General features: G+C 38.9%; 1 protein-coding gene across 3 annotated transcripts in view; it reads right to left on the bottom strand.

Annotated features, from left to right (window-relative positions):
- Nucleotides 1-26,103, bottom strand: part of IP3K1 (inositol-trisphosphate 3-kinase-like protein) — a 238,345-nt gene that overhangs the window by 134,372 nt on the left and 77,870 nt on the right. The gene's annotated exons all lie outside the window — the stretch shown is intronic.

The following is a 26,103-nucleotide window of genomic DNA, read 5'->3' as shown; positions in this document are numbered from 1 at the left end:
CTAAAAAAACGTGCCCTTACAAAGCTATGGCTTGCCTTTTATAGATGTGTCTAATTTGTCACAAAATAGCTATTCCCGGGTTCGAGACTTGATTGGGGCATGTGTGTTGTGGGTGTTCCTTCAACAATCTCATTTAACCAGCGCTCATCGTCGCGATGAGCCAAAAGTGGCCTAAAAGAGACGAAAAATACCAAAACTACAAACACAAAATATCTCGGATAAACGAAAGTCACTAACACAAGGTGTCCCATAATGATGGCACACATTTTATTTTTAATTTTCAGGGAGATGAGTAATGTTTTATACCTGCATGTTACTGTTTTTGAAAGCCAATGCATGGAAGTTTATTTATAAGATACAGGTAGCGCAGCAATTGCTCCCGCCAGATAGGCTTATTCGAAAAACATTTTGTGATACGCTTCTTGAGCACCTCATCTCGTCGGATGAGGCTCATTTCCACTTATGCGGTTACGTTAATAAGCAAAACTGTAGATTCTGGGGTAGAGAAAACCCTCGCAATGTGCACGAAATTGCAGCCATTCCAGATGACATGCTCCACCGCACCATGCTGGCGATTGAAGACAGAGTCCAATATTGTTCTCGCTTCAATGGTGGCAACCTGAAGGACGTAATTTTCAAAACTTAATGTAGTGCGCGAAACTCCTGTATTTCATGTATGTATTAACCACAGTTTGCAGTAAATCTTATTATTGCAACTTCGGATATTTGTATTAAAAAGTGTCCCATCATATGAGACACCCTGTACCTTGGGCATAAAGCAGAATTCGCTATATCAACAAAACTGTTGCTTCGTCCGCCAGAAAATAATAATAGGCTACTACAATTGAAGGGTCAGGGGAGAAAACTAGGCAAGTCAATTTTCTATCGTAAGCGAGGCAGTGGTGTCATTTCTTGCCATGTTGCTGTACTGGACTTGCTTTATCTGGTTTCATACAATTGACACTTCCATTCATCACAGCATATGTTTTTTTATATCTTGGCATGTACATGTCCAGTAACGTTTTACAATTAAAATTTATTTTATGAAGTTTGACGAACGTTGACTTGCCTGGTTTTTCTCCTGGCCTTACAAGAACTATACCCTGTCCCAGCTAACTGTAGAGCAGGGTCGCGCATATCGGCAGAGGAGGAGGAGGAAAATCGAGTGGTGAAGGCGCAGCGTTGCCAACCGTACGATCCTGACCGTACATGCACGGACGTACGGTCCAGACCTTAGTCCGTACGCTGAATGCACGGCTTGCCAAAATTTGCTCTTGCAGTTTTATCCCTAATATTTCCCCAAGAAATTCTTAAACCAAACGTACGGACCTGGAGACAAAAATACTGTCCGTTTGCCATGTGCGTTCGGTATTATCCTTTTCAAAAGTTTGCAACGCTGCATAGCGAAGGAGGAAATCGGGTAACTCCTGTCGCCCCTTACACAATCCCGTTTCTCTCACTGCTCATTGGTGGAGCCGTCACTACTTGCGCAGAGACTTGTTCTCGTTCGCTTGGTCTACAGTTAGCTGGTACGGAGTTTAGTAGCCTGTTTTTCTGCTTTTTTAATGGTGGAATATTGTAAATTTCACTGTAATTGTTAACAGTGTGGAGAGGAATATCTGGTAACTAAAGTTCATATCACCAACCCTGAGACCTTCTGTAAACAAAACCACGTGCCTGCAGAAAGTATTGCAAACTCATAGAAGTAAAATAATCCACACGAAAATCCAGCGTTGTTACAGGATTCATTACGTAAGGTAAATCCACGGGCAATTTGTAGTACGGGATACGCTGCCGCAAATGACGTTTCACTTTAAACCCAATTCTCTTTGTACTTATTGCTTCACCTTTATGGTTAACTCTTTGCACCAGTAATCATTTCCCATAAATTTTGCTTCTTTCTTGCATGCGAATTGAATATATTTTACTTGCATTTTTTTTAGACAAAATGGTATGACATGGTAATGTATATTTCTAAGGTTTGATATAGATAGGAGTGTATTTGAAATCTGTTTGTAGAGTTTATGTAAATTGTATCTTATGTAAATAAAATATACAATGGGCATGAACAGCCATATGCGATGCTGTAAGTCCAATAAACATATTGATGATGATGATCAAAACAAGACAAAGAAAGTTCGTAAATTTATTGCGGTTGGAAACTTTGACAAGCATCCTAATAACGATTTTTGTTCCGCCAAATATAGTGCACTTCATAAAATAACTTGGTGACATGGCAAGGCAAGATAAGTGTGAACATTTTGTAGGAATATGCATTGTAACTTTCAATGAGCTTAGAGATGTGTGTACATAATGATATTTTAAAACATTAGTTATTTTCTAAAAATAATCATGTGAACAGCAAGGAAGTAGTGCCACTTTCAACATGGCGAGTTCTATGCGTGCGGGAAGGTCTCCGTGTCCAGTGATACATCGAATCGGTGAGACGGTTTGTTTACAGAAGGTCTCAGGGTTGGTGATTTACACTTTAGGTATAAGAAAGCTTCATTCAAATGTTACCAGCGCAAGAAAACAGTATTCTCTAACGCTGATATAATAAAGGCTTAAGATTGTTTACAGTGTATTATAAATATCCACCGTTACAAGTGTCGTAGCGTTTGTTTCACATGAAATCAATATCCGTATTAACATGTTGCTATTCTCGTGAGATCGTCAGATTGTTATGTATTCCCCAATATTACTCTATTTCGATTTGTTTCACTGCTTCTATTTTTATTTCCGAAATAGGCTGCTTCCAAGAAAGGTACACGCTTGCCAAAGTTGATATATGCGTGTGTTAATGATGATAACTACTTCACTATGCTGAAGACGAGTGCCGAACCAGGATGCGCCGAATGAATGTAAATTGGAGAAGCAACATCACTCCAAAGAGGCACAGTCATCCACATGCTCTCAATAACAGTCATTAGCACAAAGCTAATTTGCGCACACGTGATTATACGGCTCTTGAAAGCACGTGGATAAATATAGTGAGTGAGTGTATATGTTTGCTACGAAACTGAGCTGTAGGGATACATTCTGCTTACCAGCAGTTTAAGCTATTTTAAGGGGGATTTCTTATGCATTTTACTTTCCTCAGACATGGTATTAACCTTCCCAACGATTTTACCATCCATGTTTGGAGATGATGACACTGGTTTAGCAAATGTTTATAGATATTTGAGAACAGAGGACCTCTTACACTGTTTACTGTTTCTGAGGATGTGGTTAGTGTCTCCTTACAATTTTAAGCTTTCTCAAGAGGCTTTTAACACCTATTTTTAACTTTAGAAAGGGTTTTTACTAGTTTATATCTTCCAGGCGATATTAAAATAGACGATATATCGTCACGATATTTTGGCGATATATATCGTGTCGTCGATATATCGTCACGATATTTGGCGATATACCGCCGATATCACGATACGGAGAAAATATCGTATCGTCTGTGACGATATATCGCGATATCAAATTTCCGATATCGTCCATCCCTAGTTCTAACTTAAGAGGATTTTTCCTCATACTTAAAAGGGTACAAAATGCTCATGGGAGTCGACGTACCCATAAGCTTTAACTCATCCATTCATTCAAAATAAAGATTTCATTGATTGATTGGTATGGTGTTTTAAGTCCACTTTATGCACAGTAAGGCTAATCGAGACCGAACGTACAGTTTAAAGTGGGAGCAGAACCACTATGTGCCTCTATCGGTTATCGAACCCGGGACATTCAAAATAAAGAGTCCCCATGATGTGCTTCGTTAGTACCGAACAATTACTACTCAATAGTTAAAACTTTTCTACCTATTCCAATACGCTATATTACTTTACTTTAGATTAAATAATTGCGACAATGATTAAGAGCAAAAGAATGGCCAAATGGCATACACAGTCTAACTCTGAATGTAGTGAACTTGGGTGTGGTGAAAATTTGGCTACAGTGAACCAAAATCGCTAGTCCCTGCCAAAATAATTACAAATTTAGATTACGGTAGTGAACCCTCAAGGTTGATTTTAGTGACGCAAAAATGAAATGTTCATGAAAAAATATAATGTTTAGCGTCATAAGTACACGATAGTACTTCAAAAGAAGTCTTTAGTGTGTGAATTGTAGGAAAATCACACTCTACGGAAGGATCTAGGGAAAGAAATGTTTATTAAAACAGTAGCCTTAAGCAACCACAGATTATAATCGACCTTTTAAGTTACTAAGAGTGCACTAAGTTGTAGGTTCTTAGTTCTTTTGTTTCCTGTTACCACTAACTTCAATTCAGGTTAAGGAAAGGCAATTCGATTTTAGTGAACGTCGGATATAGTGAACCAATTATGTTCAACTGTCCATCCTAAGAATCTCTAGATTGCAAGGAGCACGCTCCGTTGAATCCATCAGTTATAATAATACGCAAATATATGATTTCCCGAATCACGTATACTTCACAATCACAGTTATATTTTCTCCAGAAAAAAATAACACTATCAAGTTACAACTTATAAACAGATAAATCTAAATCTGTCAAATAACATGGTAGTACTACTACAATTACCAGGTAATATTGAAATGGCTGGTTATTTAAAACAACGACTACCTTAACGTCGAATATGAAGCTGGTATCTATCTCTTTGAGAAAACAGAAAATTGCCGATCTTGGAAAACAAGCACGCATAATAAGACGACGAATGGATCAAACTTCCACGCGATTCACACTGTAGTTAGTACTTAGTGGATTTAGTCATTGAGTTTCCCCGTGTTTCGTAATTTCGTTACAAATGTTGCTAAATCGCTTGCGTAAATCGGGGCGGAAACGGAAAACCAAGACTTCAAAAGAAGAGATTGAAGTTCTACGAAGGAGAAATAGCACCATCACTCTCGCATAGCAAAAAATATATGCCGTGATGTATCCAGAACTTTCTAAAAGAACTAATATCTCGAGCCTGAGCCCTCTAAGCAAATATTTGCTCAGAGTTATTTTGGGCCTAAGCCCATTCTAATTTCATCCCATCAGAAAAGGAGACGGGTTTTCACGATTTTTCAGGAAATAAACTGGGACGTATAATTGCAAAAAAATTCAGCAACTTGAGTGAACACGGGAGTAAGAACTTATCCATTTCTAAAATGGCTGTATATTCCTTGAAAAGGCTAAAAATATGCTAAATATGACCGAAAATATGTCAAAATATGCTCTGTCACGTAGAAATGGCAAAATATGTCTAAATATGCCCTTAGAAAGAAACTTAATTTAGTTTCTTCATAATGTGAATTTCTTATATTTAGGGAACACATCACCCTTACCCCCCTCCCCCAATATATGCTAAGTCATGAAAATCCTAGCCCCAGTGTCTGCACTCATAAGTGTCAGTTGACACAAGCATTCCTACTCAAGCAATAGATATACAGTACATAAACTGCTAACGATGCATTTTTGGTGTACCAAAATACACAGAAAAATGTATCAATTACAAAAATGTCACGTTTAACTGTTAACTGATGCACCCAAAAATACATCAACTGTGATTTGGTGCACTGCGTTCATAATTCACACGTTCTAACGACTTATTTGGTTCCTTGTTTCAAAACGCGGACATAACAAAACGACTGCAACCTAGTTAAAACTTGAAGAACTAAATCCGTGGGGCAACAGCCCTTTGAGAACCAGCTTCTCATTGCGTTCTGTCTCACCAGCAAGGGCGCCGACTTTCCAAAATTTCTGTGGGTGCATATCAATGGCGGTTAGATCAGTAATTATCAAGTATTGTATACTTTAAACAACTTACATGCACAATGATTGCAAGAGGCAATGATATTGATATTATCAACACGTTACTAAAAGAAAATACTACATTCATACAAATTAAAATGAAAAAATCTGCATAAATGCAAATGATTTTAATTGTATTGCAGAAATAACGATGCAAGGATTATGTTGTGAGCAGAAACTACAAAATGACTAACTTTATGTACCAAATAATAATAATAATAATCATGACATGTTAACTTTCAATATGAAACACATTCCTTCTTACGTCATTTCCATTTGTGAATTTGTTTGCAATTTTGGTAATGTTAATATTTTTAGTCATTTCTTTATGAACATGCAAAATTGCCAAATCATTTAATATTTTTTGGGTCATTGTTGACCGCAAAATCGTTTTCAATCGTCTAAGTGCTGAAAATGACCGCTCAGAGGTACAAGATGTAACAGGTATAGTTAAAATCACCCGTACAAACTTCACAAATTCTGTGAGCATTTCACGCATGGGACCACTGTTTTCTCTACTTAAAATATTTGTAATGTCTGACAAGTTGGCCACTTTTTCTTTGTTCGTTCTGCACACATCTAGAAACATGTCCCTGTGCAATGTTAGCTTGTCTTTATCAAAGTCTGTCCCATCTCAATGTTTTAATTGCTTATTATTTTTTGATAATGGCAAGTGAGAAATATTTATTTTATTTTGTTTTTATCAAACTAAAAATCTTGTGGGTGCGGCGCACCCACAAGATTACTTATGTAGGTGCTCGAGCCCCGGAGCACCCACGTAGTCGGCGCGCATGCTCACCAGTGCAACGATTCCCATCGTCGCTGTTTTCTGGCCTTCGAGACCGGGGTCTGCTACTATCTCCTTTCAAGTAGTTCCCGTTGACCTCACGATGCTGTTTAAACACGTAACATTTGGAGCTCCACCGGGGATGGATCCCGGGACCGTTTGCACCATGGACGAGAGCGTTAACTGTTCAATGGTAATTTACTCGGAAGCTCTGCAGCCTAAATATCATTGGAATCATCCAACTATGTTGAAAACATTTCATCATTCACTAAGTTTATTAACTGATTATTTTTGTTATTTAGCGTGCTTTTCATCCACTTTTAGCTAATCGCGACTATGAGGATAAGTTTTGATATGAGGCACGCAAAGGGGGCTGATGGTGTACCCCCTCCGAAATTCTGAGAAAACCAACATTTTCAACAGTGAAGAACTCTGTAAAAAGCAGAACGATAAATTCACCCCCTACCTTAAAATGACCCCCAATTGCCGTTCTTGAGGGTGGGAAGTTAAAAAAAATATATTAAATATTATATTGTGTATGTTGCCCTTGAAAACAGCTATGTAGAGTCAACGGCAAAGACAATGGTAGGCAAATTGTCCACAGCTATTTTTTTTACTTTTTTATTCTACATTCTATGTTGTTTTAAGGAATTAAACTATGTTAGTTCGAAGCAGGCATTGCCCTCTGCTTATTGACGTCATTATTTTATTTCAATATCATCACATTGTGTAATACATATTGAATGAAAATAATGGTGGGCAATTCGCCTGTTTCTTTTGCCGTTGGGTGTACTATCCACCTTTACAATTCCAGCCCCTCCCGAAAAAATATCCTGGGTACCCTACTGCTATGAGGGGTGTAAGGGGTGACACTTCCGTTGACCCGAATGTCAACCTCCCTTCCACGTAGTACACCCTGGACTGAATTTTGCAGACTAGCGAGGCTCTGGCGACTGTACTCACGGGCAGTATAATTCTCCGCGCGGCTCGCGCTGTCTTTGTTTTGCCATTTCTTCTCATAACCATTCATTCTCATCTTCGCTATTAGCCAAAGTGGCAGAAAAGCTAAAATAAACTAAATCAATCAAGTGGCTATGATGAAATTGATGAAGGAACACTAACAAAGAACACCAACAACCTGGTCTGGATTCGAACCTGGAACCCCTGGCGTGGTGCTAACCCCTCTGCCACGGAGGACAACACTATTATTATTGTATTTTAAGCCCTGACAATTCATACGTTGTGGACTGGGCTGAAACTTGCATAATACTATGATTAAATTTCTGGTTGAACCAAAAAAAGGGGGCAGGGCCTATTACCAATAATCAGGAAGCACGGGGGGGGGGGGGCACCAGATGGATCTCTTCGAGGGACTGACTTATCAAGGGTACAAAGCTATGCAGGCGCACATGTGACGTCAAACATATGGTATCAAATGATATGACGGTACGCCTCACGATAAAGTTTCCGCTTCGCTGGCCTTGGGTATCATGCATTACCATTCGCCCCCTTCCCCATCCTTTTGCGCTTAAATGATGTGAAGAGTTTCAGATGACTAGATTTCCATCATAAAGCAGTTAGAAAGATATTTCGACAATGGGCGATTGTTTGTCGATGGTGGTTATCTATATTGCTTATTATTAATATAGCCCAGTCCATAAAGGTTTCATGTCCGGAATAATTCCATAAAATCTGAATCTTGGTCAGTTGTTAGAACACTATTATGAGTACAAAATCCCAAAAGTCCCCGCCCCTCCCCCCGGTGCTTCATCCCCAGCGCCTTTTCAAACCTCAGATTCGAAGGCTCTCAGTTCCTGACCAATATCTCCTCAACTAATGGTCATAAGCAGATACCCTTTTTTTGTCTTGATCTTCATTCGTTGGGCTACAAAAAAAGGTTCTGTTTGATATTTCGCTAATTTCAGAGGTTTTGCTGTAATTTAAAAATGCACTTAATTTTTTTTTCTTTCTAGTACTTTGTAATGATGCGATCATTACTGGATCCTTTTTTATGTTATAAATTGTGTATGGCTATGTATTCCTGTACTTTTGGGTTCTTGGCCGTTGGGGAGCGGTAAGTTTCCAGTAACGGTTTAGGTCATTAGCGGGGCCTATGAAAGGAAGGGAAGGGAGCAGTCGGTCTCAGATCAGGGGGTGCTATTCCGGCTTCCCGCGCTACGGCGGCACGTGAAGGTCTTCTGCTAGAGTGACGTCAAAAAGGGGATCCCTCAGCTGCGGGCCGCTCAATAACATGTAAAATCATACACGTTTATCGCCTCATAGAGGCGATTATAACTCTTGGGAAGCAATGTTTATAACATGTAGTTCTTCTTCGCTGCTTTCCCGTACCTTCTCAAGTTAACTGAGGATGGCAAACGAACAAATTCATGCTGAATTCAGCAAAAAGGGAATCAATGTCTTTGGTTCTTTAACACTATTTGTCTACACTTCTACACGCAGCAATAAAGTTGGTTGGTTGGTTGATTGGTTGATTTGGTGTTTTAAGTCCACTTTATGCACAGTAAGGCTAATCGGGACTGGACCTACAGGTTAAAGTGGAATCCGAACCACCATGTGCCTTCACCGGGTATCGACCCCGGGACCCCTTGATTACGAGACACAGCAATGAAGTTAAATGATTATTAGATGAGAGTCTCATCTTGAGACGAGCACAATAGAGAACACCCGAAAAATCGTAAAGTGAAACAATTTGAAATGCCTGTGTGTGCTGGAGGGGGGTGGGAGTAGAGTCTCGTGCGCATATTTTCATGCAAATAGTTTACTAACTTAATTAATTATAGCGTGGACATAACTGCAACAGGATCGAGAGAGTAAGATTGAACGGAAAGGATTAAATAAGTCCCTCTACATGTATATAACGGGTCTCCATGACAGCATAACGCTTTAGGAAGCCAGAGGCCCCAGTTCGAACCATAGTAAGGGATATAGCAATGTTTGTCTCATTCTCCACTCATTAGTTCATCATTCATCCTCATAGTAGCGATCAACCCAGTAGAAATTCGTCTTTAAATGAACGACACATACATACGTATTGATTTATTATTATTTCGTTTTTCTGCTACTTCTGGCTAATCGCGGAGATGAGGATGAATCGTGATAAGATGAGGCGGATGAAGGGACAATCATAAACATATAAGGACAACACAATACGAGCCCCACCAAGGATTATACTGGCTACGAGTCCAGACGCCAGAGCCTCGCTAGTCACTAGTATGTAAAATGCAGTGGTATGAGTTCTGTCGAGTTGCATCCACGGGAAGCTCCAAAATTTCGGTGTTGTGTGCGTGTGAATAAAACTATTATTATTATTATGAAGTTACAGTTACGCAATAATAAACGTCTAAGCCGCATGAATGCAAATATTGCCATCAGTTTCAATAATACGAATGTCTATAACAGTATCCTTCTTATTTAATTTTTATTTAACACGTAGTGTTTTTTTTGATACGGAAGAAACATGCATCAAATTATGTCAAGTTGACAAGAAATAATTGAAGTTACTGCTGCATAAGTACGAGTATATTGCAAAATCATAGACAAAATGCAGTGGGTGGAGGATGTCTATGCAATTTATCCTAGTGGGGGAATTTTCTTTAAACCTTTCCCTCTTTGAGCACTACTGCCTCTCCTGTGAAAAAATCTTGCGGTCGTCCTTGTCAAATTGCGTCATTACGAGGAAAATTTTTTTTTCTTATTTTTGGGTTGCTTTCCTATAACTTTTACCTAATTGGAAGGCGAGGATGAGTAATGAATAGATGAAATAGATGGACACCCGCAAAGGGACACAATGTCCAGGCGGGACTCGAGCCTTAAAGCTTCGCTGGGTAGCGAGATCGTTACTGAACCAATTAACGTTCTCATCTATTTCTATTTTGACGGCCTCCCGGATGGCGTAGTGGTGGCGTCATCGCCTTATAATCGAGGGATCCCGGGTTCGGTACCCGGTGGAGGCACGTAGTGGTTCGGATCCCACTTTAAACTGTAGGTACAATTAGTCTCAATGTACATAAACTGGACTTAAAACGCCAATTCAATCAATCTGTTTTATTATTTCACTTCGCTTTTTGGCATATAGAGCAAACTAGGGCAATGAAATGAAAATGAAAGATGAAATAGATAAGACACACAATGATAGAGTAAGGTGGGGTAAGACTGCGCGGCGGGTAAGACTGCGCACCGGTTTTTCGAGGTGAAAATCACACACAGTTGGCACCATTGCCTCACCGTTACTTCGTCCAAGATGGTAGCTAGCTGTGGACAGTGGTGAAGATACGTTTGAAATTCGTTGTGCTGAGAGAGGTAAGTGAAAAGATTTTGAGGGTGTTTGCTATTTATTTTGGTACTACATGTTTTGAGTACTACGTCACTGTGAATGTATGCAATGTTACGATGTTGATGGATAGAAGAAGCTGTGTTAATGCCGAGTCCACCTGTGTATTAGTTTCCATTGCTTTGTGCAATGGCTGGGCAGCATCACGTGATTTGTTCAGGAATGCAGCACGGGGCACGACTGCGCACGTGTTCAGTTGTACCCCACAAGTGTGTGGCTTGCAGGTGCAAGTGTGTGGATTGCAAGGCCCAGCCATTAGATAGATCATTTTTTGGTCCACTGAAGTCGTTTTATTCATCTGAGTGTGATAAGTGGATGAGTAACCATCCGGTCGCCCAATCACAGTTTTCCAAGTGGCATCCATTTTTACAAAGGCATATGGGAATGCAGCTACAGTTGGGAATTCCATGAAGGGCTTTGAAGTGACTGGATTATGCCCTTTCAATCAAGACCTTCCCTCTACTGTGACAAATGCATCAGCTGAAACTCCAGGTGAGCAGCCTTCAACAAGTGGGGTTAAGAGGGAGGTGGAGTTTGGCGAAGGTCACCGTGGAAAGCGCTTAAATTTAACATGGGCTTTTTTGCATTTTGTTGAATATAACGTTTTAGGACAAAAATTTGCCGGAAAACACGCAGTGGATGTGAACTTACTTTATGAAACTTTAAGTACATGACACATTTATGCAATTTCAGTTCGATAAATGTGCACAAATACCATTATTTTTTTTCAATTTCCCATAAGGAAATACGTAAATAAGCACAGAATGGTTATAGGATTTGTGGGTAGCACCAACGAAAATGGCCATTATGATGCATACTAACGTAATGCTCAATCCTTTTATGACTAAGCCAGGGAGGGCTTTTTTTTTCAAAAGTCACTTGCACAGCCCAAAATGATTGTTTAAAAATGTCATGTATTATCGGCGGCGAAAGATACGGCCGCTTCAGCCGAATTTCATTCATCATAGTTCGCCACTTGGCCACTAGATGTCTCTGTTCGAAAATTGCCCCAGGCTGAAGGGAGGGCTGTTTCGCGCGGGTGTTTGAATCCTCTGCACAGCTGGGTTCCGTCCCCTCGTCAGAAGGTCCCGTAGCTGTCACAGCTTGATTTATTGCCTCTTTCCCAGGCAAGAAACCAAGAAAGCAGGAAGGCCATGAGTTTGTGTATGTTTGAGTGTAGAGAAGCAGAGCATATTTACCGTGAATTGGAACCAGTGACACAGTAACTTTATCTCGATTCCTACCGCGAAGAACGTATTCAGGGGGGTCCAGGAGTCCCAACCTCCCCGCGAAAGACTTACCAAGTACAAAAATTAAATAATGAGATCATAAAATAACTTCAATTAAGTAATGAAAATAAGGTTGTTGTTTAGTCGCAATTTGTTTATTTCCGCAAAAATATTGGAAAGCAATACGACTTTGAATGACAGTACCAAAGAAGATTTATGCAAGAATTATTACTACTTATAATAACATGCAAAATATTACCAGGCATTTTACTTTCGTCAACTGGATCTAACATCATTTTTTCATACTCAATAAATATTATATTCTTTATCTATTTGACATTAATTTCCTTGCCAGGGCAGTTTCTATTTATTTACAAATTTTGCCGACCTTAACTACACGTAAGCTAGATAATGAATACGTGATGTTATACTGTATCACTGTTGTTATATCGCCTTCTTATCTATTAATGTAATAAAAATAGATTATTTTAATATAATTATACTTATTTTAATTTAACATTATTAATATTATTATTTTGAGACATTACGTTAGGACGCCCCTCCGAAATATATATCTCGATACGTGCCTGGTGTTCGATTTGAATGAAATGTAGAAAAGGCGGGGAAGGTGGTAGCGCTTCCTCTTTTTACATTTCGATAGTTTTACCTCACATGTAGTACTTTGTGAGTCAACGATGCAGGTAGGAAATACGTGTACACACACACACACACACATAATTGATGATTCGCAAAGGAACTTCGTTAAATTCCCATGCTTGTTCCGCTCACAAATCACATCCTCTCCAAATTACAATAGCCTACTATCGTTGTTGCTTACATATGTGTGTGTGTGTGTGGTTCCTAGAACTTCACTATTTCCAAACATAAACTTGATGTGACTCTTACAAAACATTTGTTTTTGGAGTGGAAGGATCATGAAAAGGTCTACTGTTTCTTTGCAAATCTTCAATTAATCTAAAATTTAGTATAAAAACATAATTTTGGCTGACTTGCTAACTTGAGATTTAAAGACAAATTATTAATTTGAATTCTTCATTAACAATAACAAAAGTGACATAAAATGTAGAAGGACAAGACTCCTGGCTTGATTGAGAATTACATTAGAGATGTACAGGTTAGGAAAGGGGAGGGAGAATTTCGTCTTCTTCCTCTTCAGCGCGAACCCTGCCTCCTACATTCTACATGTCCATTCAAAATGTCTTCTTAGTTTCAGATATTTTTGCCTCCCCTATAGCGTAATGGTAAAGATGACCCTCGTAATGTCAAAAGGCCCCGAGTTTGGTACCTGGTGGACGCCCAATAGTTCAATCCCACTATAAATGTAGGTCCAGTCCCGATTAGCCTATCTATACATAAAGAAGACTTACAGAAACTCAAACTCAAGATACTCAAACGACCGGCATAGGGTTGACGGTGCTTGGTACAGTGAGAGAGCTCCCCTTTGCCAAATTAAAATTAGGAAACAAAAACTCATCTTCAGAGGTTCCCTCACTTTTTCGCCCTTAGATGGCAGCTGCTGATAAGGGATGAGCATCCCCCCCCCAAAAAAATAAAATTCTGCCTACGGGCCTGCTGTCCTGCATCGTGACCGTCCGGTCCAAGGCGTCATGCTTTGGGCTCTCCAGCTACGGGACGCGCGCAGGTTCGAGTCTCCTGGAAGAAGCGTAACAACTTTTCTCCTGATATTTCGGCCAGTCAAACTCGCGGCCCGCGAGCCGCATGTAGGCCCCAGCATCTGTTAATGCGGCCCGCCTTGGCCCCACTTAACACTTCATGCTTGAAATTATCTATATATTTGTAGTTATCGCGTTTTCTCTTTTCTCGTGATACAAGACCAGACTCATCCAAACTTGAACACATTGACCAATTTTCCCTACACAGGTATACACTCCATTATAGAGTAGGTGTTGTGTCAACTAAGCAAGCTGATGGACATGTTACTTCTGAAGTAAGAAAATATCTTGCCAGCTGGGGGAGGGCAGCGTGCATACTTTCTGTCGCCTATGAGTCTGTTTCTTGATTTTCAAGGATTTACCTGGAAGAAAAGTCAGTTTCTGTAAAAGTTTCAGGGAACCATATGGCTGCCCAAACTTCGTGGGAGTAAGAAAAGGACTATAGACGAGGAATGTAGATTTTTCAAGTGAAATGCTTACTTTTGTTGTGAAGTGAATAGTGAAAAGCGTAGAAAATTTGTACCCTGATAAAGTTTATTCATTCAGAAGTATTTCTATATCACGAAATAAATTTGCCAACCTCTGTGGAGGAATGGTTAGCACAGCCCGTTGCGACACCAGAGGTTGCGGGTTCGAATCCTGGCCTGAGCATGGGTGTTCTTTGTATGTGTCTCTTCATCAATTTCATCATACAATTACTCATCCTCATCGTCGCCATTAGCCAAACGTGGCAGAAAAGCAACGCTAATAAAAAAATATTAAAAAATCAGAAATACAGTTGAGGAGAGGATTGATAACTTAGTCAACGAACAATTGAAAGCAGAAATTGTTCGTGTTGTTGCCTTTTCGCTCACAATATGTGAAATTACGAACGTCTGCGAGCTAGCTGGGTTAGCTCCCTTCATTCGTGGATGCGATTCTCATCTCGATATGACAGTAAAACTACTTGAATGATTCCTCCCCGTGACACAAGGGCTGATATTTTGAAGGAAGTGGAGGTCATTTTGCAAAGTTACAGTCTTCCGTTATATTAAAACTTTTTTAATAAAGTTATAATTTGTCCTTCTCAACTTCTCAGGAATACCATGAATGGCAGGAATATTTGTCCACAGTAAAAATACTACGTGATGAATTTGGAAACAGGTTTCAAGACTTCAGAGGGTGCGAAGGGCAATATTCTTGTTCTGCTCTGCTCCCTTTTCTTTTGATGATGCGTGTGCAAGTCCTGCCTTCGAATGGAACTTATTGAATTGCGGTGCAACTCGTATTGAAAAATAAATGTCGCGAGGTGGGCTATCCTTGATTTTTCTCATATCTCCCATAGGAGTATCCTCGAATAAGCTATTTTGCTGAAGAAATTTTATTAATTTTGGTTTTACTTGCCTTCGTGAAAAGTTGTTTTCCATAATGGAAGATTAATGAAACAGCCGAGCCGAATGATCAAGAATGACTGACAAAATATTTGTTGTTTGCATTAAGAGTTTCATGCTCACAAAAAACTTATTGCAGACTTTTGAGAAGCTTGTTAAAAAAAACTGTCAAATCTGTGCGAAACGAAACTATAATTGCACACAAACAGTTTCTTGCAAAAAGTTTTTCACAATTGTAACCAATTTATACTCGAAAGTAACATGTAAAATACTATAACCATGAAAAAATATGGGGGGAGGTCTATATATAATTTACATATCGATGCTGCAATAACAATCACTGGAATCCGGCACCGTTGGGTCGAACCACTTAGTTCTGGACTTCAAGGTGTTGGGGTTCTAGATGTGTGACCCGGATAGTTTTGACATTATCGTTATGCGGCCCTACTCACGAATTGAGTTTGACATGGCTGGTCTTTAGGACCTGTTGAGGAGATTGGGGTAACCTTCAACAACGGCTGGGGGTTCGTCGTGCTGACCACACTTCACCCTGTAACTGGTTGGTGTATTAGTGAGGCCGGCCCTTGTGAGTGAGTGAGTGAGTGAGTAGGCCCTTGCCTTCACGGGCTGTTGCGCCACGGGTTTACTTACATTATATTGGCGTAAGGTGTGGGCTCACAGCGGCTCGACCTCTCCTCGAAATTCTGTCAATTTATTTTGACCAATTCACTGGGGATTTTTTAAGAGTGCTTTGTAACACGTATAGTGCTCATCTCGAAGATCATACTATTGTTAGTTGGACTGAAATTTCAGTTTGAAACCAATCAATCGAATCCAGGCCTGGGCATGGGGGAGGGGTGTTCTTTCATCAATTTCATATCATCACTCATTCCCTCCCATCTTCGCGAATAGTAAGAAGTGGCAGAAAGGCGAAGTAAAATAGACCAAACAGATCAACCTTGGCCCAGTATATCTGCTGTGAACTCAACGATGAGAACTGCACGAAGGGACTTGGAAGATTATAAGAAAGGAAACTGTGGCCGAGCGCGCTCAGCAGTTGCCCGATGGTCTGACCATGGAAGGTTCCACGTTCCAGCCGTGGCATCAGCCTGGACATGAGTGTTAGAGTGTAAAAGAGAGAGAGAGAGATAGAGAGTGAGAGTGAGTGAGTGAGTGAGTGCGTGCGTGCGCTCGGCGTAAAAGTAGCAAGAATTGACCGAGACGATAAGTTCTGGGAAGAGAAAATGCTTCCAAAACTCGAGCAATTCTACATGAATTGCCTTTTACCAGAGCTGGTGGATCCACGCCAGAGTAGATCAATGTCAATCCGAGATCCCTCTTATATACTGGAAGCAAGGATGAAAAAAGGCTTAGCCTCATAAAATGTTAAATTTGAGAAGGGGTTTGTTTACAAGTATTTGTGATGCATTTTATTTAACTATTTTCTTTTTATATTATTGCATAAAATATAGTGTTTATTTGGTTTAACTATCTACAGTTTCAATTATTGTACGAAATATAGTGCTAGAAAATGTGATTTTTAATAACATTAATATGTGAATCTTTTTTTAATAATGTATATGTTCTATTGACTGTGGATTTGTACTCTTTGATCTGTTGCAATGTTTTGAAAGTTCATGTAATTTTCCCATATGTACGTCGTACTATTTAACCATTTTCCACAATAACTACAATCAGACATTTGTTAACAAGTTCTCAACTAGAATATCGTTGTTTCATCATACCTGTAATATATAGAATTTTAATTAATTTATTTATTGTAATATTGATGTAAACGTTGTAGGACAAGCCATATGTTTAGGTTTAATTGTAAATAATTCATTCTCTCTTTCTAGTTACCTTTCTTTGTATTTTGCACAATTCTTGTTAATTGATGAATTTTGTTAATTATGAATGTGTACATATTAATCTTCGTCATACGTTTGCTGCATTTTGCACAACCACCACAAATGCTTTGTTTCATTATTTAAATTTTTAATATTTTAAGAGCTCTATACATAAAATTTTACCGAATTCCATTTGAATTTAGTAAATCCAAATAATAAATAATAGGGCGTTAAAGTTGAAAATAATGAGACACGAAATTTAGTAACTTCAAATAATGGGGCTGTGAGCAATTGGAATTACATATAACGTGGGGGGTAGGGATTAGTTATTTAAAGTAATAGTGAGGTAAGGGGATTACCAATTGACAGTAATAGGTGGGATAAACAATTGAAAGTAATGGAGATGTTCGTATTATCAATTGAAAGTAATGGAGACGTGCGTATTATCAATTGAAAGTATTGGTAGGGTGGGGATTATCAATTGAAAGTAATGGGGAGGTGGGTATTATCAATTGAAATAATGGGGAGGTGGGTATTATCAATTGAAAGTAATGGGGAGGTGAGTATTATCAATTGAAAGTAATGGTGAGGTGCGTATTATCAATTGAAAGTAATGGTAGGGTGGGGATTATAAGTTGCCAGGGCACGGATGTTCTTTGCGAGTATCCCTTCATCAATTCCATGTAATCACCATTTTATGTCGTGATTAGCCAAAAGTGACAGAAAGCGACGAAAAATAATCAACCAATCAATCAACGTATCTACACTCTCGGTGGTGTTACATTTCAATTGTTCGGATTCCAGTAAACATTCCATCTTGACGTCATCCGTAAGACTGCCATTGTGACCGTAATACTTGTAGTTATTTCGGAGCAAGATGACCAGATATGATACGTGACTTATCCTGAGGGGTGCGAAAGCCAAAGCTAAAAACTAAACACAGTCCATAATTACCATAGCATCAGGTCTTACAAGATATATACATACAGGTGAGTCACTATTCTGTGACATCATCAGTAATAGGTCTTAATATTAAATAACACAAAAATCACGCAGCAAATTAAAGGTATTACGAATAACATTAAAAATATTTCTAGAATTGGAAAGAGCAATAAACATTTGTGCAACGACAAAGGAAATTAACAACAATAAATATTAGTTCGAGGGGAAGCACGTGTCATAATGATACAAAATGATAACATGTAGAAAGTTTCAAATACGTTTGAGCTGTTTTTAAGATGGGTAATACATAAACTGTAAGTTCAATGTTTACCTATTCGTTACCTTACATCATTGCTACTACTGTAGTTGTACATTTTGTTCCATTGGTTTGTCTTTCGCCTCTTCTGATTATCCCTAGGTCATTCCACATATCAGAGACTTTTTCCTTTAAATTCGAAATAGTCTCGCTCCCGTCCATCTCGAATTATTATCAGCACTGTTCGTAGTAGTTAAAATAATAACTGTTACTATTGTTTGTGCTTATTACTATTAGATACAAATTTTGTATCAACACGAAACTCCCTACAAAAAAAAGAAAGTAAATGGCGACTAGTATGCCTCTGCCTTGTTATCACTGGTATGGTATACATTTACACAGCGTACTTTCAATTAGTTATTCTTACTTGATTCGTCGTTACTTTCAACTGATAATCTCTACCACCTTCTTTACTCTCAATTTATAATCTCAACCGCACAAAGAGAAATTCTACATAATTATAGCAGCCACTGTAATCAACAAAATTTATTCAGTCCAAATCTCATTTGTGAAGGTCCTGACTGTCTGCTGTGGCCAGCCAGCAGTGAATATTTTGCCAGTGGAGAAGAAAGAAGCCGAAACCAGAATGAAATGAAACAGGTGGTGCCCTTTCGCAGCGGTCACGAAGGGGAGGGGGTGGTGAAGGCAGGGGGGAAACATGGTGGCAAGTCTTTCCACCATGGGGGGGAGGTCCTCTGCCCTCCGGCCTGTGCTCTTCCTCTAGTTTAGGACACAACAGAGAAAAATTGCTAGTTCACTGATATGTCGCTAGGTGTCTCTGTATCGCATCGGGCCAGGAAACTACTTTCATGCCAACCTCCAGCCCACTCTTAACAATACTGGATCATACGGGCACATTTCCGTTAACCAGATTCACCACTTCCACGTGCAGAGCATATTCAGCCCCGCCGACGAAAGGGAAGGCAGTCTCGGCTGTTAACTGGATCTCCATTCAAAGTCAACTTGGAAGCCTCGTTGGCTGAGAAGAGAAAGAAGAAAGTTCAGGGGAAACAGAAACGGAACATCGTTGTTGAAGAAGATGTAGCAAGCAGAAAACGCCAGAAGAAAGAGTACAATTGCCCAGGTTGTAATGAGAAGTACATCGATCCTCCAGTCGAGGATTGGATCCAGTGTTCCACATGTGACGAGTGGTGGCATGAAAATTGCACCTCGTATGAAACAGGAACCTTTATTTGTGATTTGTGTTAGCGATTCCTAACCCAAGTGCAGGACGGGATTCACTATGCCTACTGTGAGAATGCCACGAGAAATGTATCCCATATGATAGAAGAACTTTTTTAGGTGATTTGTGTTTCTTTTTATACAAATGTGACTCTGTGTAGAAAGTGCGCATTCTTACCCGAACTTGATCGCAGTCTTACCCCGCGGTGCGGGTAAAACTACGCATTTGCATGGTCACGGTTTTGTAATTGTTTCATGCAGAAATATTGTTCATTCAGCTTTCGGAAATTTACTGTGAGTTAGCAAAGGATAGTGCAATGTGTATTGCTTTCTTCATGTGTGTCTGTAGTTTCATAGCATGAATATAAAATTATGAACTCAAACTGCGCAGTCTTGCCCCACCTTACTCTACACACCCATGCCTCAACCAAGGTTCGCTTCTGAGTTCATACAGCGTTACGCTAGCGATTCCTCCAGGTAGGGGATATACGATAGACGATTTGACGTACACCGAGGGGGTTCATACCTGCAGTTGGGAACATTCAAATGGAAAGTAATTGCTTCCAGTTTCCGAAAGTGACATGGCTTTCATTGTTCGGTATAAGCCAACTTCGAGGCACAGATTTCTCCCAGATGTCAGAAAAATCTGCAGGTCCAGTAGTAGCGATCAGGTATTCGTTTACAGAAGTGCTTGTGCTGTTTGTCTTGAATATTAAAGTGAGTAATTTTAGGTCGTATTACGTGTATTCGGTGTCTGTACCATGAATAAGCGTGCCAAAGGTAAACATTCTTGTGCTGTTGCAGAGTGTACCAATTGGGGCTTTAAGGAATCTGCCACCACATCTATTTCTATTTTGAGGGCCTCCCCGATGGCGTAGTGGTGGCGTCATCGCCTTATAATCGAGGGATATGGATATGGGATATGGAAAAAGTTATTCAATTTGAGATTGTGTTTGCATCCTTCCATGGGTCAACTGCTTCCAAGCAACATAAAGTTATGGACACTCTAAAGACAGTACTTCAGTCAAAATTTCCTGAAGTTAACGAAAAGATTATTTCACTGTATGTCAGAACAAGAACTTTTATTAGAATTCGACATTTGAATAAACTAATGAAACTCAAGTCCATGGAAGCAAGTGCAGCGAGAAAAAGACGACAGTGGGTAGCATCGTCTTCAAAATCATAAGTCTCCAGGAAGAGTAAGTTGTAATGAATTTTTATTCTTACTGATATTTATTTCCGCCTCGGCCTCCACCATATAGTGATTAACAAATCACATTGCTAAACCAAGACAGAGGCCAGGCCTATTGTTCATGTATTTGTTATTTGACGTCGTTTTCTACCACTTTTGGTTAATCGCGGCGATGAGTGTTGATCACATAAAATTGATGAAAGGGCAGGAACAAAGAACATCAATGCCCACGACGTGACTCCAAGTCGGGAACTTCAGTGATGGGATTCAAAGTCGAACACGCGGTTGACCAGATTCGCCATCGATCTGGCACGAGTTTCTTTGAATTTATTAAGGGATTACGCTTTCCCACGACATTGCATTTTAAATTGCATTTTATCCATTTATTATTTATTTATTAATTTCCAAAAAACATATTTTGATGTTACGGTATTTTAAACACAAATCAGTTTAGGTAGAATATTTCTGCAATTTTACCATAATGTAAACTTTAATGTAAGCGAAAGCATGTTTGCGTCACTAGTTAAAGATTTTCACATCTACAAAAAAAATATCCAAAACCCATTTCCACCTCACTCAAGGATTATGTTAATTCAATTCAAATTGTACGCGGGTTCAGTGCCATGAATCTAACCTTTACTGAACAGAATGAGATTGGTTCATAGAATGTATCGCCGCAAATCAATTTCGCTGATATCCCGTTGTCGCTGTTCTATTTTCATTAGATACGAGCTCCAATTACCATTTTAATCCTTCGTTTTAAAAGTTATTCAAACACAAAAATAGTTATTGGGGGTCATTTTAAAGTTGTTTTTTTTTTTTACTTCATTACTGTCTTCATTTGATTTTTTTATTTTCTAAGAATTTCGGCGGGCTGCAACCCCTTAAGCCCCCCCTGCGTACACCAGTGCTTGCCACACTCATCTAGCCCATCAAATTTATCATTTCATCATTCATTTTTATTGTTGCGGTTACCCTAAATACGTAGAAAAGCGACGTCATATAACAACAGCGACATCCTATGTATACTAGATATATAAATTATAATGAACAAATTATTAATAACAAACATCTGTGAAAATTTGAAGGTATGAAGGATAATAAGCATTGGTGTGCTAGCGAAATATTTAATACGTAAAATTGTATTTATTTACCCATACGCAACTTCAGATTTCAATGTAGGGGCGATATAAGAAGATAGTCGTGATTACTTTTTGTTTGATTTGTATAACGCCATTTATTGTAATTGCGTGCTGTAAACTTCTTCATATTATTGCCTAGGTCTTATTCCTTGCGTTTTGCTTATTATTCTGCTGCAAGATATCAATTGAGTAGAACCAAGATATGGACAATTAAAAATGAAAATATTTCCCGTAAGCTTCCATTGTTACGCGAGCCTCGCCCCTTGACAGATCCCCTTGGTCACGTCAGAGCTCGTTGCGACTTCTGGCCAATGGGAGAGCTCCGTGTCTCGGAATGCTCTTCCTAAAATACTTCTATATTCCTTGGTCTCAGATGTTTGGCGGAGTACAGCAATGTAAGCGGTATCTTTTTCTCTGAGGGGAGCGGCTGGGCGAGCTTTCTTTCCTTATTATGTGAACCGACGACTGGGATATTAACTTTCTTTCTTTTAATACACACACTTGCTCTTTTCACATTATTTCAATAGTTCATTTCATGTGGGAAACCAGGTACACAACACACATACCTTCAGCCACCTTTTTTGGTACTGAGGGTTATATTTTTTTTTTTACTCGTGGAGCCAGTGGCTACGCGAGTCTACACACTCTCTTCGGGAAGGGGGGACAGGGTACACCGGAATGTAATGTTGTGAATAACGGCCAAGAATTAACTCCTGTAAATATATTATGAATAAACCTATATATATCTAAAAGGAAATGGGTGTTATACTATAATTTGAAGAAATACGTGTCTATTGCCTAAACTAGCATCCACAGAACTTCAGGTACTGCAAGTTTTGAACCTCGGGACAAGGATTCAAAAATGTATGGTTGTGTATATTGTGTATGTTGCTGAGAATCGGCTTAAAAGCACAAAATATACCGTTACAACTTCTTAAAGTTCTTGCTTCGTAACTTTGAATAAATTAAGTGACAGGAAGCACAGGGGGGAGGGGACTTTTGAGATTTTTGCAGTGTGCTAACAACTGAACAAGATTCAGCTTTCAAGGAATTATTCCAGACATTCGATTCTTTCTCTTTTAGCTTCATCGACTGGGCGAGGCAAGTTTTGTGGTATAAAACTTATATGGTTCCAATTTCTGGGGTGTAAGGGGTGGCCCTTTCCAAAGGCTCCCAAATGTTAACCTCTCTTCCAATCAGTACACCCTGGACTGCCCTTTGCAGACTAACGAAGCTCTGACGCCTGGACCTGAAGTCAGGATAATTCCCAGTACAAATTCCGTTGTGTCGTCCAATCATGTGTGTTCGAGACCGTCTCTTGATCCATCTCATTATATCACCATTCAATTCCACCGTCGCGATTAGCGAAGTGGCAGAATGGCGATGTACACTAATCTAATTCAATCAACCAATTATAATTCCTATATATCAGCACGAAGAAACATTTAATTTAGTACTGATTTACTGAGCCATCGTCCATTCTTTGCCATTTTGGCAACGGAACAATTTATTAAATTAACATTCAATCCCCGTGCCTGTAACTTACAAAGAGCACTGAAGTGAGATTGTTAATACATAGCTTCTTAAAATAAATTACGTAAAGTTAATGAAACGTAAATTGAGCGAAAACGTATTTGAACTTAGCATCTAGTACTGAAAACGCTTGTCACTTCAAGGAAAACCTGTTGGTGCAAATCAAGAAACATTAATAGTCAAGTAGATATCCAACTAGACGCATACCAAACAGGAATGCACGTATGGAAAATAATTACACTGACGTATTATATACTTATGTGCATGTGTGCTTGTCAGGTGTATTATAAAATGTTAGGTCTGATGTTACACGGCATAATATGAAGGTTTTGCAATGCTACGTGCCCAGAATATTCATCCACGCCTAAAATAAAGCCCTTACCGTCAAATATACGGGGGAGAGTCGAATAAAAACAAAAATTACATTACACACTATAAATCTCAAATTTATAAGATGTATGAACTGCTACTTATAAAACGACCTCAAGGCTGCAATACTGATGAGGTGAGTTTCAAAAACGCCATTCTTGTCATCTTGTCATCTAAAACATAGTGCCTTCTCCTCACACTTGCACCAGTGAAGATTTGGTGGTATTTTGCCCTCTGGAATCCTAAAACTCATATATTCTCCGGCAAATAAAACAAATATCCATATGCATGTTCACCAGCCCGTAGGCTTAAGAATGGGGTAACGATTACAAGTAACAATTCGTGAAAATTTAGACCGTAACTGCATGAAGTACATACATTCTTCATGAGTCATTACTTTAATGTTTTGTTTAGTGTCAATCATAATAATAAACGTTTTACCAAGTCTCAAAAAGGGGGTAAATTTCCTAGTGTATATATACTGTTTACACCTGTATTTAATAATAGAGAGAGTCCCCAAGAACAAAATATTTAATTTCCATAGTGCGTCCTATATATCTTGTGCATGTAACTTTCATGTAATTACTGAGAACGTAATCTCACCCATCGTTCTTGCGAACAAACTCATGTCGTGGAAAAAAAAAATACTCCCTCTGTCCCATAAGTATAGTCCGGTATGCCAAAATGGTAAATTTTTATTTATGTTCTTTTGGATACTTGATCGGCCAATTTGTACTGATCCTTGAGTAATAATGTTGTATGACTCATTCCCTTGTTTCATTTTCTTCTTCTGTATACACAAATATCACAGTTTGAATATCGGACAAGTATTTTGTGACAACAAACAAAAGTGTACCTGACAATAATTATGGGACAGAGAGAGTAATTATATGTATTTATATCACACTTACTGCGATGGGAAAATACGATCATATCTGGAAACCTTCACTCTGAACGGTGAAGTCAAGAATTGTGTTCACCTTGGAATTTTTCATTTTTGCGTTCTTCACACAGCAAGATCTTTCCTTAAGCTGGTCAATCCCCCGCCTTTAACATAGCGGTCGTTTCCTCAATGAAGGAAACAATTCGCTCAAGTTTTCCTCGTAGGATTATACCTCTTAACCTAACTGATGCTGGATCAAGATTAACATTGAATTACCCAGTGCATTTCCTCCAAAGGTCTTGACTGGAATACAAACCTCCATTTTTTTAAAGTACACTGCATCTTAAGTATGTTGCTAGACTCGTGTACAAGAAACGAACGTAACAAAAATTTCGCGAAGCATTCTTTGCCTCAATTCTCAGTAGACCCAAGTCCTGACCTACTGTCCTCGGACTTTTTACGTTGTTTATTTGACTTTTTTTTTATCCTTCAAGGCATGAATACAGACACGCTCATCGTTCTGTTGTAGACTACGCTATCAGGGGTCATCTCAGAAGAGTTCAACAAGGAAGACAAAATAACGCTCGGACATCAATATTAGAGCGTTCGATTATGTTTGTATGGACGCACACACATGTGGGCAATTCCATTGTTGTGAGTATAATAGTTTGAAATTTTGACCTTGTGTATCCTTTAAACTAATCATACGAAAGCCTTGTTTTTACATTATGGAGTTTGTATTGACATTTTTTTACACACAGTTGTAATTTGGAGAAATGAGCTGTAGTTATTCTTCATGTATTGATACAATTTAAACTAGGGTTGAGCCGATACCAGTAGTTTCCTGGAAATTATGCAAAATTCACACTTTCTATTTATTTTGTATCAATTTGGCACGATAAACTATATTTTGTGATTACATAATAGTATCCATTTTCATATTCTGATAAAATTCTTTAATATTCTAAATCAACTTGATTGTAAAATTGATGCATATAATTGGAGAAAACCTATTTACACACCAGGATTGATCAATATTTCGAACAATTTTTAATTATTGCAGCTTTCAAGTGTCGGTATCGGTAAGAGTATCGGCATCGGTTCAAAGTTGTATCGACTCAGTTCTAATTTACACTGTTAAGAACATAACTCCGAAAACACTTTTTCTTTATAAATAATAAATATCATATTTCAGAAATGAACAGCAAACATGAAAACTTCTGATGCAAACAATGATACAGGATCAAGCTTCTATAAACTGGGCAAACTTGAGAATAAAGGCGGCAGGAGCGTGGTGGTCATCACAACAAATGACCTGGTTCGTGAATGTGAGGAGCCTATCCCAGAACCCACCTCTATGTCTTCATGGTATTTGCAATTCGCATTCCGAGTGATTTATTGTTACTTCACATTTCTGTCACTTTTGCCTGATTGCGTAGAGGAGAATGAATGGTGATTGATGGATGAAAAAACGATCACGCACACACACATGGACAGGACACAAGTCCACA

This window comes from Lepisma saccharinum, chromosome 1 (genome assembly GCF_977018435.1).
Source record: "Lepisma saccharinum chromosome 1, izLepSacc3.1, whole genome shotgun sequence".
Lineage (NCBI taxonomy): Eukaryota > Metazoa > Arthropoda > Insecta > Zygentoma > Lepismatidae > Lepisma > Lepisma saccharinum.
The sequence above is the reverse complement of the archived record's forward strand: the minus strand, read 5'-3'. Positions and strand labels throughout refer to the sequence as shown.